We start from the raw sequence: 14655 nt of genomic DNA, 5'->3' as shown, positions 1-14655 counted from the left end.
GCTGTGAATGAATGACTCCCAACTAACTTACAACAGGGATGGATTTGGCTCTTAGTTACAGACAGCTTTCTCCGATAGTGATTTCAATCCTCAGAACAGTTTTCCAGGTGTTTGGGAGGTCTCAGATTCATGATTACAGTTTGTCTTGCTATAGACAAAAAGCAAATCACAAACCCCAATTCTGCAGAGGTACCCCATCATAGATCTCTTGGTCCTGAGAAAGTAGTTTTAATCTAATTGCTAGATGATATTTCCTTTAAAAAGATGAGTTTTGAAACTCTGTATTTACCGGATGCATAAACAGAGACAAAAGAAACCACACATTAAAAAAAAAAAGTTGCATTTCTTGGCTCTAAAAAACCTAGAAAAGTATTAATACAGAATGTATTCCTTTATCTAATTCTGTTTAGTTCTCCAGTGCTGGTGTTATTTTTTACTTTAGGTAAAAGAAGCTGCTACTCATACTAGTAGCAAAGATCACTGCCTTTATCTTCACAAATGTAAGAAGCTTTCTGCATGTCTGACCTGAAGGAAATTGCTTACTCATTGTAAATAATGATACACACAGTACCAGCCACCAGAAACAGTATACTTTTTGCATTCCCCACTGCTGTACTTCGTGAGTATGTGCAACATAATTTGAGTGGGAGATTAAACTTCCGCTGAAACGCTATCTAACTGTCAGAAGATACAGAAAATTTCCAGAAAAGAATGAATGCCACCCAAAACTATTAATACGGCACTAGCAGAGCAGAAATTTTTAACACAGTTAGATTTCTCTTTGTCTGTTTTCATCATTGGTATTGCTTTTGACCCAAGGGCAGCCACTGGGGCTGGGGAGGGAAGAAAGAGGTTTGCAGTTTGCTTCCACTTCAGATTAGGATGTGCATTTCTATGGTGCCATCTGTTTATTTCAGGTTCGAGTTCTCTGTGGATGGCAGGGATGAAGCAAGGGGAGCCAATTTATTCCTTCCTCATCCCATGCCTCTTTCTGAACAAGTCTCTGCCCAGAAGCTCTTTCCCTCTTAGCTGTTCCTCAGGTTTCTGCTGCAAGTGTCCGTGAGGCTTCCTCTTGATTGCTCTGCATTCTTCCGCGGTGTTTCTGCTCTGCATTTTTAAATCCCACCCCTCGGCCCCCCCACCACCTTATTCTTAGTAAAATGGGAAAATCCTTTCCAACAGGGGTCAGCCCCTTAGTCAGTTTGCACGTGGCCTGTTCAGGTTGATGGTTCCTGTTGTTTGTACCACTGAGAAACTTTACTGATCTGTTAGTTAAATTTATTATGGAGAAAGGATACTATTGTATGTGTCAGCTTCAAAAGGTCTCTTCAAGCCTGGATGCTGTTATATTAGGCCAAATCACATCTACCCACATTTTATCGCTGAACTGAAAAAGAATACTTTTTTTTTTTTTTCCCTGTATGATTTTGACCCCATCTCCTATCCGAGTTCATTTCCACAGATTTTGTAGGAATAGAGCTGATGTTCTTCACAAAATTATCTCCCTTATGGTTGCTACTGGAGATCTTATTCGTCTGAGAGTAGCTTTCTTAAGAGAAAGTGTGAGAATGGATGCATGTTTATACCTAGTACTTGTTTCTACTACAGCTTGAGGTAACAGCATAACTGTCTCTCAGCTCAGTTTGCTTTAGCTCCCTATTATTTTTCTATGCTCCTGCTCCTGAAGGTTTCAGGCCTTTCAGGGGTATGATTCTCATCTTTGTGAAGTCCAATTCAGATTGGTCTAGAACAGTGAAAAAAAAAAAATAAAAAAAAAATCCTGAACCTTAGTGTTGTCATAGATATAGTTTCTCCTTTGCAAATGTCCTACTTTCTCATTTATATTCTCATACAAATGAGAATCAGGTCCTAATTTTCTAACGGGATTTGACGTTGAAAGAACACTTCAAATCAAAGATCTAAATTGTCTGCTTTTGAATTCAATTCTGAATTAAATGGAAAACGGCTTTGTCTCTCGGTATAAATCTTTAATGGTATCTGGCCTTGCTGACATTTACAGGACTGCTGCTCTATATTTTCACTATGATACAAGCACTCTCTCTGGGGAAAACACCATCAAATTGTAGCTCTTCTGGCAGCTTACTACAGTCAAATTTCTTTGCATCCACTTCCTTTCTCATTATTTTGAAGTGGAAATCCCATGGCTGTAAACTTGAAAACACATTCTATCAAGTCAAATCATGACTGTAGTTACTGGATTTTTCTAGCTCTGGTGTCTCTGCATCTAATTTAAACTTCATGTCTCACTTTCAGCTTGATCCAAAATTTTCTTACCAGAAAGCAAGGCAGGAAACTAGTCAGCTTTGCCTTCTTTGTTTTCAGTTTAGAAATTAAATGCTTAAGGAAAAAAAAATAATTAAAAAATGTATGCCCATTTATCTTTTGCAGCATGAAGTACAGAAAGTTTTAACATAAGAGTGTGTTGCGATGCCCAGCGCTAGACATCTGATTTGAGTCTACAGAGGCTCCAGATGGTCATTCAAAGGACCCAAGTGAAGAGCCTGTATTGACTGCATCATGAATCCAATTTCTTATTTCCAGCAGTAACCATATCAGATCCTTCAGGTGATTCATAGATACACACACACAATCATGAACTAAATGCTTGGGAAATAATAAGGTAGTAAGGAGAGTTTCTTAATTAATCCTCAATGAATGATTGAGGGTTTGGATAACAGTCTTTTTAAATCTTGGCTTTGGTATCTGAGTACTCCTATAAAGTTGTTACATGCTCAGCCTTATGTGGGTGTTAGCAAGCCTTGCTAAAAATATGCAGCAATGAGTTCAAAGGGCCAATTGTATATTCAGTGAAAAGGATTTCACTTTATTAATGTTAAACCTGCTGCATTCCAGATTCTTTGTACAACTTGTTCAGGCTCCTTTCTGGACCATCAGTCTCTGTCAGTCCATGAAGGCTGAAACTCTTATCTCTGAGAAAGCTGGAGTGCAGGTAAGTACAGGGCTGTTTCATAATCAGGTCACAAAGAACCTGTGCTTTGTTTGTGGGTTTGTTTTTATTATTTCTGAAGGGTTTTGCTCTTTTCAAAAGAAATTATTCTAATGCTGTCAAGGCAAAACCACTTTTTCCATTTTTTTTCCCCTTCCAACTATTAGAGAATTTGAGGATTCAGCAATATTTTCTTTTCTTCCAGCTTCCACTGTTGTTCAATCTGTGGACGTTGTTTATGAATGAAGAACTGTTATAAAATGAGGCTGATAAAGCCTCATCTAAAATCATTATCAGCAACTACTTCCTGGGTTTGAGAGTACAATAGATGAATAGAGTATTCTGCGCTTGAATGCTGCTCATCTTATATAACGAATAAGCTTCCACCAAAGTGCCAAAACCTGTCCCCTGCATATTAGTTAGTCTTAAGATGTACCAAAATTTAAAATAACCTATTCAACAGACACATTACTCATTCTGATTTGTTTAAAGCAAGTTTGCATGAAATGTAAAATGTAACTTCTGTTGAGCTATACTTATCCTCCTTTGCATGAGATTTTTAAAGGTTGATTTAGGATTAAAAATGAATTTGAGGTCACTGGGCTAAATTCTGATCTTGCATTTCACCAGCGTCGTGCATTACCTGGCAAAAAATGGAGTGTCTCTGGGTTATATCAGTTTAAGTAGGTCTGCAAATTTGGGGCCCAAGTTACTATGACAATAACTTCTTTTTACTCTGCAAATATTTATGTAGTTTCTAATGTTTTTGGCGTGTATTTTCTAAGTTTGTTCCAAGGTAAAATGTAATAATTTCTCTGGAAAAAAAAAAAACAGATTTTGCAGCAAATGTAAAAGTTAACATCTCTAGTCAAAGATTTGCATTCAGAAGCATCATCATTTTAACAGTAGAACAAGCTTCTATCAGCAAAAAATAAAATCTTTTGCCAATGCAAAACAGCAAGTGACTTTAAATAGTCCACAGTTTCCACTGAAATTCAACAGCAATTAGCTGCTTAGGCCAAAGACTATTAGGCTTCTCTGAAACCTTTCAGCTTAAAGCTTCTAGTCTTTGTTGACAATTCTACTTTCATCACACTTGCTAGGGGTGAACTGAAAATATTTTTCCATACTCTCAGTAGTACTGCTCCTTTTATCATAGGTTTTACCACATAAGGTGAACACAGGAACAGCAAAGATTAAAACCAAAATATTTTTTCTAGATTCATGGAATTTTTTCATAAAGCAAAGTGTTTACGATTAAACTGTTTGTGCAACTTTACATTCATTTTTGTTCAGTGTTCATTACTAAGAAACAGTGAGTGAATTTATCCAGTTTCACACATTTTACTACAATGTCTGCATTCCATTAATGGCAAAGCCAAATGGGCTTGTTTTGCATTTTGATGGACTATATATATTTTCACTCACAACACCCATTATTTAAAAAAATTTAACATTTCTCCTTTATGTACGCAGATGAGCAAAGTTTCATTTATTTAGCAGACATCATCGGTCAAAAAAGTTTGTGGCATATTTTCAAAACTGCCTCAATAAAACATGCTCTGTAAATATCAAATGTTACTTCAACAAGAATTTGATTATATTATTCTCCAATATGTAAATATAAATCAGAATGAGACTGCAATCTGAAACATGGAAAAAAGAAAGCAGATGAAATGGTTTAGAATGAAAACCCTGGATCCAGATATCTCTGCTTTGGTATATCAGAGAGATCAGTCATGGTTTTTAACTGATCTCTTTTTAATCTTTGAACAAAGAACTGGAGTGGAATTTGGGCTCCTTGTTCTTTTCGGTTATTATTTTATTTATGTTAACAGAAGTGGGTTAGTCATATAATAGAAAATAAAATGTCTTTGGTGCTAAGCATTTGTAATCTAAGTAAACAATACTCAGGGACAAGAAGACAACAATATGACAGAGTAGAAATCACCTACTTTTGTTGGGTAATATACAGGGTAATGACCTGTAGCTGTTCTTATTGCCTTATTTTTAACAGCTCTTTGTGGAAAGGTCTAGAGCTGAGGGTCACAGGGAAAAACCCCGAGATTCAAAGAAAGCTTAAACTTGTAGACCATAGATCTGAGTGCTTTATCATAGATCATCTCATACAACAAATCCTACATCTCTACCATCAATTGATGACAGGATTAAACACAATGGCCCGGATGGTTCTTTGGCTCAAGAAGACCAGTCTTGCAAACTGGGAAGGGGAATGATCCCTCCTCACAAACTCTGATTTTCACAGTCATTTCATAGTATCTGGCCCTCTACTAAAGACGTAATACTAGGCTAGATAGACCTTTGATCTTATGCTCAATGAGCTCACATAGTCTTTGATTATCAGCCTGTGAGAGTTTAGCTTCAAATACAGCCTGTTCTCACTGTGTCCTGATTCCTTGTCTAGAGTTCTCGCTTCTCCTTACATTTCCCCATATGTAGCCAGCATTAACAAAGAATACCACCTCACACGGGTTTTATCTAATACTGCTTCCTATGGGGGCTGGATGTGAATGGGGAATGGTATTTGATAATCTCTGACTCCATTGTAAATTAAATTTAAATTAAAAGCAGTTGTTTCTTTTAAAGTGAAAGACACATCTGCATTAAATATAATACAACTTCATCTGGCTTGGGCTGTCAACACTTCAGTAAGTGTCAGACAGAAGATTCATATGGTTTTGGTCTTTTCACTGACTGTCATCCATTTCCTAAAGCTTTTGAAGTCTTTTCAGAAAGGTGGGCAGGAATTGATTTAAGTAATTTTTAAATAGTTAAATAATGACTCTCCTCTCTCCCTCTTACAAAGCACACAGCTTGATGAATTTGGATAGTTGAGTACTAAGGTTATCAATACATAAGTAGTGTTTGCCTTTGGTGGTGGTGTCTCATGAGCACTGGATTAACCAACAACAAAGCAGGCAGTTGGGAACCAGTCAGCCCCAAACTCACAGCCACTCCTGGGAAAGACCTTTTCTGGAGGTTGGCACATGGGTGTTGCAGCTGTGAAAGCTCAGCATATGAGTGGCTACAGGTGTTGGCTTCGTTTTTTCTCCACATATATTTGTAGGAAAATGGGCATCAGTGCCAGGGACAAAGAAAGGTTGTGCCAAGCTGTTATAGAAAAGAAAAGAAAAGAAAATTGCTTGTGACACAGTACAATCCATATTGCTTGTATGACAGTTATATGGTGTTCTGGAGAATTCTGTTTATGAATAATAATGGGCGTTCTGGCAATGTTGGCAGTAACACTCAATGGAGAGTCAAACAAAGGGCATTTTGTTTCACGTTCATATCTTTGGTAGTCAGGCATTTTGGAATCCTATAATCACAGTGTTTTCCTTTTCTTGTTACAATTAGGTCCTTCTTCCAGTCCTGTACGTTTGTTTTCCCTGGTTTAGGCAAGATTATCTACCAGAGTTTTAAATTAAATGCCCTTAAAACTACTCATTCAAATTTGATTGATTAGATGGGCAAAACTGTCTCCATCTTTTGGGCGGAAAAGGAGGAAAGGAATGGAGATGAAAAGGAAAAAAGATGTAGAGGAAATCTGTCTAGAAGGAATTATTGCACAAATGTTTCATCTGAGGTGGAGACAAGGATTACTGTCTATCCCTACATTATACTGGTAAAAGCCACAAATGTAGTAGGTTGAAAAAAAGGGTGTACTTCCAAGAAAAAAAAAGAAAGTCTAATCTTTTGTCCGAATTCAGTATCTCTTCTTCTGGAGAACGACTCAGTATTTTGAAATCTGACCTTGAAATCCTTTAATTCTTGAAAAATTTCACTGTGGCATGGAAATGACATCTTTTCTTCTGAATCCCTTTCCTTACAAGTTCTTCGCTGCTTGCCTGTATCCTGGCAGGAGAGGAGAGACACGGTGCAAATGTCTGACTAGCCCAAGGGGAGCAGGGTCAGAGGAGATGGGGCTCTGGAGAAGGGAGGGATCCACTGCTCAGCCTGCTGGTCCCCAGGACGGTGGTCACGCAGCAGAGCTGGGACTCTGACGTCTGCTCAGAGGCTCAGCTGGTGGTGCCCCTTAACTGGGATCCTGAGAAGAAAAACAGCATTGAAAAACAAAATATTATTCTCTCTGGTATAATTTTAGACTATTTCTCGTTCTTTTTTTGGCCCACTTTCATATTTGTTCACTTGATGTTTTAAATGACATCCTAGAAACAGTCCCAAAATCTCTTGTCAACATCATGTGTTACGTGCAAGAGACTGATTGATGAAGAATACAGTCTTCCGATAATTTGTTGGGACTTGGATTCTTCTGCAGTCTTTTCTCTTTTTGTTAAGAAGGAATATGAACTGTGGAAAAGTGGAGCAACTTTCCAATCCAGTCTTCCATTCAGGAACAGAAACCTTTCTTTAAAAATAAAAGCCCTGGACCACAAAGATAATAATTGTGCACACAAAAAACTATCTTATCTTTCTATAGAGTATGTCAAATCTGCTATTGTTTCTCAGACAGGATAATGTTTCACTTCCATGCTTAACAGGTCTGTTTAAGTAATGCTAAACAAAATAATTAAGTGATATGTGGGATTTCCTGCACTAATTTGAATTATATCTGGTTTTGGCTTTAAGAAGGGCCAGTGTCGACATTTCATAACAAGCCGCAAAAACAAGAAGCAAACAGGGAGTAATCTACCTATCAGCACTGGATTTCTTCCTAATCTTTAATAACTAACAATACACTTACACCTCAAAGCACAGAAATTAGTGTCACTTCCAGATTATTGAAATTGTGCAAACTCGGGAGACATTTATTTTCAGTAAATATATCCTTATAGTTAATGGTATCATTCTTAATGAGGATCAGTTAGTTTTCAGGGTACGGTTGGATCGTTAATCTCTAGCCCACTTTGTAAAGTAGTGGCACTTCATCTTTTTTCCTTGGGAATTTTAGGTCTCTATACATACAGAAGTTTTTGCTAATTGTTTGGAAAGTAAATCAGCTTAACTTGTGGGTTTTCTCCATAAAGGCCTATATTTTTTGTCCTCTGATTTGACCTTTGCTTCAGGCCTTTTTCATTTCTTGCATGATTTCTCCTTATTACTAATAACCTTCCCAGGTGATAATTTACCAAAATAGCTGTGTAATCCCTCCCATTTCTCCTATCACTTGGGTACAAACCCTGATAATTTTGCACCTTGTCCTAAAGAAATACCACTCTGTCTCTTTGCATACAAATTTCTGGACTCCTCAGTCCAGCAGATTTTTGGGTTTGACTTTTGCAAAAAGCCAAAAATTTTGCAAAAAAATTTGCAAATTTTTCCCTGTTGAAACCTAGAACCACCTTTATAAGCCTGACTTCGTTAACTCTTCTGTTTAATACAAACAAGGTCAACCTCTGGTTAGCTCACTCAAGGTGTGGAGCCAGTGGTCTGTCCTCTTTCTGGTTCAACAGCCACCTGGTGAAGGAAGAAGGATTACTCTGCCCCAGCTGTGACCTCCAGTCTCTATTGAGGGGACCCTGGCTGCCATCTCCAGACCCATCCCACCTGGGGCAGCGGGATGGTGTCCTTGTTGGTCGAGCCACTGCCTCGTCCAGTGGCTGTCACAGCGCTTGGCTGCCAGCACCTGGGTCCTGCCCAGGGGACCTCGGCCAGCCCTTGCCAGCCCCTGATGACATGTTCCTGCTTGATTGTCTTCTAATGATTTTCCCCAGATAATTTGGGCCCAACCAGATTAAAATTCTGTCCCATTTTATTTCTTCACAGTGTGTCATATAATTAAACATAAGACTATGTTTTGATTAGTAGTAACTAGCACATCAAAACAGATTCCCGCTACTCAGAGTTTGGGTAATATGAGGGAAATAATTACTGAGAAATAGTAAGACACTTTCTGTCAGGTATTTTGAATTTCACATAGGTCAAGAAACTTTTAATTGTTCTGGGGTTTTGGTTTGTTGGGTTTTTTTAAGTCCTTATGCCAAGTCCATTCTCTGTCTTGTCATCTATCACATGCTCCAAAAGAAGTAGACTATAAGCCAACACATCTATTACCATGGAGCTCTGTCAGAAGCTGTGATCAAGCCAGTGAAGTATGCTGGGAGCAGAGTGTAGCAGAGCTGGTGCACAGACCAGTGGGAGCGTGCTTCAGCTCCATGCGGACGCAACTCAGGGAGGCCGTAGCCCTGTCCCATGGGATACTGTGGCACACAAGACTACTCAGCAGTTTCATCTGTCCTACCCATGCAAAAAAGCTGAATCACCAAAGAATCATCAGTGGGATTTCCAGGAATAAATTTCATTTTTAACATAAAGGGAACAACATCAGTGGGGTTGTTTCTGTTTTGATCAATACCAGAGCTGTCTAACATTGTACAGATGCTTTTTGAGATAATTGTCTAGGTGTCATCCTATCAGATGACAGAATATACATGCCATTTTTAGATTATATACCTAAAGCATAACAGACGTCTTAGCTAGTATATGACAGGCAAAACTAAAATGTTAAGAATTGTGAAAATTTGGAATAAACTTGAATATATATGACCAGTCGAATTTGAAAATCTGCTATGTGAGATTAATAGAGGCACTCATTTACCTTTCTAAAAATTATAAGAAAATAAATTAAGAAGATGGGGAAAGGATTTGAGTCACTCTTCTCTTGGCCAGAAAGCCATCAAAAGTTTTTGTAACTGCTGGTAGGCAGAGTATTCCCACAATTCCCTTTAATATTTAGCCGGACGTCGAACAATCATGTGTTTCACAGCATTAAGCCCTGAGGACTTCTATGGTAGCTGCTTCTGAGAAAACACATGAAGGTTAATCTTGGGCTAATATGGCAGTCTAACAGGGCAGCTGTCCAGGCAAGAGTTCATACCTCTGCATAGCCTGGCTCGGCAAGTCTTTAATTTTGTAGGTTAAAACCAGCCTTATTCTGTTCATTGTGTCTCACAATGAACCTCTCCTATTGATATGGATAACCAGGAGCACCTAGAGAATTCAGTTTCCTGAAATTATTTAGAGCTTTTATAAGGCTTTAAAATATAACATGTTGCAGCAAACAGTTTTTCTTGGCTTATCAATCAAAACAAATATCTCTATATGTCCCTCTTGCTTCCTTTCAACATTCCACTCCCACAATACTGGACTAGAGTACAGTCAGCTATTGCATGTCAGAGCCAAGGCGTATCCAGGTTTTCATAGAGAGGACTTAAAAGGAATCTACTGTTTGGAAGCAGAACTGGAAGTTTTGCTCTAGAAGAGAAATATACTCTAGGGTACAATGATGCATTGCACTCTTTTCACGTGTATATTCTTGGGAAATTGGTAACGTTACTGTGATATGGCCAGCCATATGTTACATAAAAGGCTATATGTTATGAATTATAACAGAGAGGGGATCCAGAATGTCTACTGGCAATGGAGCATAGCATTACCACACAGAGCTTTATTACAAAAATAAACTGCAATTTTGATAGTGGATTCCTCATTCCTGAATGTATTGACTGTATTTATTTCACGGAAGAGATTAATGGAATGTTTAAACAGAGATTTTGCAACCTTCATCCTTGTTGGTAGATGCTTTTGTCTTTCTGTCTTAGCTTGAAGCATCATGTGTCTTTCAATGGAGCTACTTGACAGTTGACATTTTCTGCTTTTACTTCTACTCCAGCTGCTAATTGCATATTTACAATCCTTCAATCAAGAGGAAAAGAGAAACAGATTAGAAAAATTTTCAGTCTGTCAAGCAAACCCTACATATAATGAAACATCCACTCATTAAACATAGAGAACTTTTATAGCTTTAATAATAAGTGTTATAAAGGGCACAAAGGTATTATTAATTCTGAAGGAATGCAGGACTGGAAAAACAATAAGTCATGTTGACAGTTGCTATGAAGACTATTACCAAATGTTATGTTTACTTGACTAGGTTCAATTTATAAAACAAGACCCATAAAAAATCTACAGCCTAATCAATTGAGATGCCCTGTTACAAACAACAGCTAATGGAGTGAGGTTCTGATATATTGATTAATGATTGAATTGTGATGGTGGATTTTGGAAAATTAAGATAATTAGTAACGTGAGCTGCTTTTGTACATTAAATGAAGGACTGTGGCAATAAATTAAAATTATATAATAAAGATTTAACACTGTAAGTTTTTTTTCTAAGTTGAGAAGGGAATATATTAGAATGTGCTATTTTCTCTCTAAAAGGAATTCACAAAGGTGTGTTTATTATGCAAATATAGATACAGGAGTTTTTGTTCCCTTGCTGTAATCACCGATTAAATTCCTCCATACATCTCTCATGAAAATTAAATTTGGGAGACACAAGAAATTCTCTTCTGTTTTTGAGTGAGCTGGTTGCAATCCTGAACATAATCAAGCAAGCTGACAGTATGTATGATTATATATGATACCACTCTGCGGGAGACAGTTCCAATATTGTATCTGCACCCCTCCATTCATTATTGGCAAACATGTGCCTGGAACTCATTGCAATGTTACAATTGGCATTTTGAAATACTGTGATTTCTTTTTCTTGTAGTCAGGACTCGGATTCCCCATAGGATTTATGCACACTGCATTGTATTATTCAGTACATGTTCATGACTTCCACTAGTATTAAGAAAAGCTATGTGTATACATTCAGAGTAGAATATATCCCATAGTGGATTTCAGAAAATATAACATACAGTTACTTTAAAACATGAAGTTAACAAAATAGGAACTGAAATACAAGGAAGGGAAAACAAGCAATTTAAAAAACATTCACCCAGCAGGTTTGATCCTGTTCCCATTCTCTCCATAGTAAATCATGAGTTACTTTACAAAAGTCAATGCAAGTTGGCATAAAGCTGGTAGGAAATCAAACTTGAGCCTATCCTGCTTGAAAACCTGATATATGTTCATCATCTTAAAGCAGCCATTGCCCTGAAACCTGAAAACAGATAGACACATCCAAACCATCCATTAGGTCACAAAATGTTCTTTATAACACTAAAACTGAGTGTGGCAATAAAAACACCACAATAGTCTGCGGCAGAGCTGAAAAGGCTAACTGGTGCTTAGGGCACCATAATGGGACTCACAAGCTCAGTTCCCAGTTCTGCCAAGATAGTCTCGGCAAGTCACTTTCCCTCTTGCAGGCCCTGTCTCCAAGAATTTAAAACAAGGATACTGATACTGTTAACAGCCTTGATATCTACTGACAAAGAGCAGAGGGAATTATATCAATACAGTTTATGTTATATCAGCTGGACGGGGATACAACACATGGAGCAGAGCCAGCTCCTGGAGAAGCACAGGCTTCTCGTAAGGCAGAATATAGCTCTGCATCTCAAGGTACCCACGATCAACAGGTCTGCTGCTTAAGCGTGTTCAGAGTATGTTTTCCCTGGTTTACTGCATTTACTAATGGTACCTGCCGCCTCACCCCCATCCACCAGCGGAGGGCTTGAGAAAGTATGTTCACCTGATCCTCCGCAGGCAGATGCAAACTGCCTTTGGTGCTGCACGGAGCAGATGCGGTCTGGCTGCTTCCAAAAGCAAATCTGAGAAACCAAGATTAGTGCTGCCCTCAGCCAGATCAAATAAACCTTTGACAGAGCCATTTCAGATCCAGCTAACGTTCAGCCAGGGCAGAAGACCACGCGGACATCCTCGGAGCAGAGGGTGCCATCCCCAAAGATCAGGACGTGCCACTGCGCCCTGACTACACTGGGCTGCTCAGAGGGGAAAGCAATGGGGTTTGGGAGGCCTCTTGATCCAAAAGGTCAAATCTGGAAAGTTTATGGGCTTCCAGTAGATTGGTGAATCAAGATGATGAAAAATAAAAGAAATAAAAGGCTACGAAATGAAATCCAAGACAAATCTTTGACTTTGTTCCCAGCCTGTCATAAAAGGTCGTCTCTTTTACAAGGCAGGAAATGCAAACCGAGAGCGTCTTTAACTATTTGTAAGTAGCAACAAATTTGTGAAGCTGATTCAACGTGAGGAAAAAATAACCCTGGAAAAGAGTTTCAAAACACTCTAAGTGGCTTATTTTGATGTTTTAAAAACTTTTGGAAGTCTTATTCTGCTTAAAAATTGATCTAAATTTACATCAGAACTATTTTTCAAATAAATGAACATGAAAGTGAAATAAAACATTTCATTTGGGTTCAAACAAAACGTTTATTTGGATACAAAATATTGTCTTCATTTCAGCCAGAGAACTGAAAAATATGCAGTTATTTTCATAGTTTTCACTGTAACATATTTTTTTCTTTCTTTTCTGTCGCATTTCTCATATTCTCTATAAAAAGCACTTATATGATTTTTCTCCCAGTGAACTGTAAGCTTTTTGGTTTTTTGTAAGCTGCCATTCTCTTTTTAAAATGTTGAATTCAGTGATTGGTTGTCATCACTATTATTAATAGTATTGTTATTATTACTATTTTTTAGGGTCTTTGCAATGTAACGAAGTCATTTGCTTTTCACTATTCTCCTTCCTCATCTGTTTTCTAAAACTTGACACTTATTTAAAACGTACCCCCTCCCTTTAATTACATTTTTATATTTAAAGTAGGAATGACTGAAAGCTAGCAACATCAACAAAATTTTCCAATAGCTCACTTTGGGGGAAAATTTTCAAAGCGTGCATTGAATCACTTGGAAATTAGGAAAACTATTAAAGGCTGTAGGCAACAGCTGAAAAGGAAAAACCTGAAGTTTGTAAGAAATTTTCCAGATTTTTTTCCTTATTTTAGCCCTAGCTATCTTTCTCCTTCTCCTGCTTCCTTTTTATTTAACACTATTTTTTCTTCCTTCTCTTCCCTTGTAGGTCTGAATCAGAAAGTCCTATCTGCAATTTAGATTTATCGGAATAGAGGTAAAAAAGAATAAGAGCAACTTTTCACTGTCAGATTTGTACAAAGGAGTCAGTGCAAGTGAAAGCCAAGTTCTTTCCCATTTATCTCTTATTCTTTTTTATCTCTATTCACTTTCTCTCTTTCAGTCCTTTCCATCCCTCTTCCTTGCCTTCCTTCAGACTTTTTTTTTCCCCTCTATCCCTACTTTTAGTTTTCTTAACCATCCCTCACACATCCCTACTTATTATCCAGGGACCTATTCAGCCACAGAAGTCTTGAATGTTAAGCGTGAGAAAGTGAAAGAGAGAGACTGTTGCAACGAGCACGATGATAGATGATTTTCAGTGGGGATTTTTTTTACCTGAAATGTTTTAATATTTTCAGCCAAAAATGTTCCCATCCTTTCAATAGGTTAAAAAATAACCCCTGAAGTGTTGGTGTTGGTGGTATATATTACTATTGTTACAGAAGCCAGCCAGAGGGAGGAAATGACCTTTAAAATGAGAAGAAGAAAATTCTCATTCATTTCTGACTCTTCCCTGCTTTCCATTTGCTCTGCGTTTTCTCATTTTCTTCTCCTTACTTTTACATGTTTCTCTTCTCTTCTGCCAGTTCCCCTACAGTTTTCTTTTTCATTTTTGGCAGTTAATGAATGTAAGGCTTATAATGCACTTGAAATCCACTTTATTAACCTAATTTGAATGCCGAGCGTAAGAATGAAGGTGAGATGCTCTGTACCTATCTCAACTCCACAAAGTCATGGGAGAAATTAAAGCAAGAGAAAGAGTGCGGGAAATATGTCAGCACAGTTACCCCCTAGGCTGCAGTTTGACATGAGTGTATTTC

This window comes from Rissa tridactyla, chromosome 2 (assembly GCF_028500815.1).
Source record: "Rissa tridactyla isolate bRisTri1 chromosome 2, bRisTri1.patW.cur.20221130, whole genome shotgun sequence".
Lineage (NCBI taxonomy): Eukaryota > Metazoa > Chordata > Aves > Charadriiformes > Laridae > Rissa > Rissa tridactyla.
This window is presented reverse-complemented; position numbering follows the sequence as displayed.